This window comes from Carlito syrichta, unplaced genomic scaffold (genome assembly GCF_000164805.1).
Source record: "Carlito syrichta isolate Samal-C Ts95f unplaced genomic scaffold, Tarsius_syrichta-2.0.1 Scaffold308074, whole genome shotgun sequence".
Lineage (NCBI taxonomy): Eukaryota > Metazoa > Chordata > Mammalia > Primates > Tarsiidae > Carlito > Carlito syrichta.
The window spans coordinates 376,454-380,490 of NW_007252170.1; positions in this window are offsets into that span (position 1 = coordinate 376,454).

Genomic DNA, 4,037 nt, shown 5'->3' on the forward strand with positions numbered 1-4,037 from the left:
TTCTTTCTTTCTTTCTTTCTTTCTTTCTTTCTTTCTTTCTTTCTTTCTTTCTTTCTCTCTCTCTCTCTCTCTCTCTCTCTCTCTCTCTCTCTCTCTTTCTTTTTCTCTCTCTCTCTCTCTCTCTCTCTCTCTTTCTTTCTTTCTTTCAATAAGTCTTGTTTTGTTGCCTAGACTGACCTCAAAATCCTGGCCTCAAGGGATACTCCTTTCTAGCCTCCCAAAATGTTGGGATTACAGGCATGAGTCACTGCATCCAGCTCAGGATTTTATTGTGGTTAGGGGTTGGGGTCAGGGTGGAAGTTCAGTCTTGCTGCTCAGATATAGGGCAAAGAGTAAAAGAAAAACTGGAGATTTGAAACTTGTCAGTGATTAAATATCAAAAGTGGGGACATTATCTGTGTTACAGCCTAACTGGGTGAAAAGTGGGGGGTTGAGGAGAAATCTATCCTTTCAAATTTTCTTATGCTTCTTGTTACATTACTGGATCTTTAAAAAATTTAGTGTGAATATTGATGTCCTAATTAATAAACTTATCTCATTCTTAATTACTATTATTTATGTAAGAGGACTTATTTACATATATTTAATATGTGATTTCTATTTTTATACCTTATTTTTTCTTCCTTTATTATTTTACATTGAATATAATGTTTTCCTCTTTTATTTCTTCTGAGGTTTACCTCTATAAAAATATTTTAGTAGGTTATATTTCCCTATTTGTTGGAAATTTATCAAGTTATATGTATTTCTTGAAACAAAATGTGTACCAAAACACGCTTTAACTTCTAGTTGCTTCTTTCCTGAACACTAAGCAAATTCAAACCTTCTTCCCATATTGATTTCTGTAGTGTTTTAGTTTTTTTTTTTTGTTGTTGTTGCTATAATAGAATGCCATAGACTGAGTGATTTATAAAGAAAATAAATTATTTCTCACAGTTCTGGAAGCTAGGAAGTCCAAGATCACGGCATGGCATCTGGTGAGGACTTTCCTGCTGTTTTATAACATTATGAAGAATATCACTTGACAGAGAAACAAGAGCCAGAGAGCCAGAGAGAACTTGCTTTTACAACAAAGCCACTCTTTTAATTACTAACCCGCCCTCTAGAGAACAAAATGAAGTCAGTCATTTTGTGTCAGAGATTTTTTTTCTGTTGTGTTGGAGATTAAGTTTCCACACACTAACTTTTGGGGTACACATTCAATTCAATTCATAGCACATGATATCTTGTGATATTTTAGTCTGAGATTTTTAGTAATATACATTTTTAAATCATTTAATTAGAATGAATATTTTATTAAATTCGGTTTCACTTTATTTCCCAAATAGTTTATTCCTAGATTAATCATTCTTACTGACATAAAAAATTCTCTAAAAATTACTTTAGTGTCCAAGTGTAGTAAACTTGCCAGGCAGTATCTTTATTTTACAAGGTAAACATTTAAGATGGATCATAGATCTAAACATAATCTAAAACTATAAAACTTGTAGAAGAAAGCAGAGGAGACAATTATTGCAAACATGAAATGGGAAAAGATTTCTTTAAACAACCAAAACAAAAAACCATTAGACATTAAAAAAGAATATTAAATTGGATTATATCAATATAAAAAAAACTTCTTATCAAAAAGACACTACTAAAACAATTAAATAGACAAGTCACAGATTGGGGGAAATATTTGCAATGCATATAACATATATATTCTTGAATATACAGAGTTATGTATAGCTGTCTCTATGTAACTCTATATTTGAGTTTCTATAACTAAAAAATAGAAATAACCCTGTAAAATATTTTTAAAGATATGCTTCAACAAACACTTCACAAAGGAAAATATGTAAGTACTCAACCATCTCATTAAAAACTGCTCAACTTTATTATGCATTAGAAAAATGCAAATTTATGACATAATGAGATATCAGTCATACCTACTAGAATGGCTAAAATTTAAAGCAAACAAACAAAATCAGTCTGGACAACATAGCAAGACTTAGTATCTACAAAACCACGCTGGGCATGGTAGGACATGCCTATTGTCCCAGCTATCCCCTCTACTTGAGAGGCTGAGTGTGACGTGGGGAGGATTGCCTGTGCCCAAGAGGTCAAAACTGTGGTAAGCCATGATTATATCACTGTATTACAGCCTGGATGACAGAATGAGGCCCAGACTCAATTTTTTTTTTAAGGACAAAAATGGCACTGCTAAATTTTGGCAAAAATGTGGTGCAGTCAGAGCTCATGCATATATATGTATATACATATATGTATTTATATATATGCATATATGTGTATATATATGCATATATGTATATATATATATGGGTATATATATGGAAGAAGTTTAAAAATGTTACAGCTACTTTGGAAAACTGTCAGTTCCCTTTAAGTCAAATATATGTTAAACATATATTCTCCTAGATATCTCAAGAAAAAAAATATATATATTTTCATAGAAAAACTTCTATAAGACTGTTTATAACTGACTTAACCATAAGTGGCAAAAATTTTAAACCACCCGAATGCCCATCAACATGAAAATAAGTAAATAAATTGTGGTGTTTGATAGAGTGGAATATAGTGGCACATTAGAATAGAAAAAGGCATAGAAATTTAGAAATTAAGAAGCGGAATATTAAAAAGCAATAAAAAAGGAATAAGCTACTGATTCATGCAGCAACATAGATAAGTTTTATTAACATTTTTCTGACAAAATAATCCAGACACAAAAGAGTACCTTCTGTGGAAATCCATTTACATGTAGTTCTAGGGTAAGCAAAACCTTTTTATGATGAAATAAATTAAAATATCACTGGTCTTGGGCACTCAGGGTTGGGGTGATGGCATAGCAGGACTGAATAGAAAGAGGAATTTGGAGATGAGGGAAATGATCTACATTTAATGTGTGTATAAGCTTACTGAGTATGTGCATTTGTCAACATTTTACCATGCATTTCATTGCATGTAAATTACATTTCAATTGAAAGAAATTTTTAAAAATCATAGAATACCTTGTTTAATTTTCCAAAAACTTTTAGAGAAAAGGAAGATAAGGTTTTTATTTTTTGTTTTATTATGTTGATTAGACAAAAAAGGTAACAGAGGCATCAACATTTAAATGATTTGTTGAAAACCACATGATTCCTAATAGACATTTTAACTACTGTTACCTGTTGACAGAGTCCTGGTTGACTGTAGGAGACCCAGAAAGCTTGTCTGCCCATTCAGTGCCTGGCATTCCCATATGAAAGTAATTTTGTAGTGCTGAGGGAGACATTAGAGTCAGAAACACAGTTTATAAATAATTTTTCCATTCTCCTTTAACCCTAGAAGCCCACCTAATAAAATACTGGCCTATTCTTTGATCTCTCAATAATAATAATAATTATTATTATTTTATTTTTTGCTCTCCATTCTGACAGGTAACATCAGGTAAAGAACATTTACCAACAGAGTAAAGAAGAAGGGACAAACTTAAAGAACTTCAGATCTAGACAAATTTTATTTTTGTGAGGAAAGATAGTGTCAGCTTGATTAAGTTGAAAGTGCAGTCAGTACAACATTTTTAGAAAGTTACTCAGGTCCTATACTCATGTATGCAGATCATCATTATTGATATAGAGATCAAAAACAATAATTGCTGCAAATTCAGGTAAGCACATGAGCTAGATACCTAATATAAATGTGGTTAAAAGATCTCGGAAGTGCTAAATGGACTCTAAAACAAGTAAACAAAAAGATATATTTAGCTTTTACTCATTAAAAGAAATATTTTGAAACTAAAGTTGTGAAGTCCTTACACTGTTAAAATAGAAGTACTTATATAATAATATAGTTTTCATAAATTGATAATTCCCTGTATACTAATTTTATTATATTTGAGAGAAATGTATTATGTTTCAATTAAATGAGCAGTGGGAAAAAGGGATGAATAGTGAAGTCATAACTAGCAAAGGCCTGTTTTTAAAGCTTCAATTTCAACCACCCTTTACTAATAATGTGATGCACAAATGATCCTTGAGAACAGAGCCTTCTCCCTA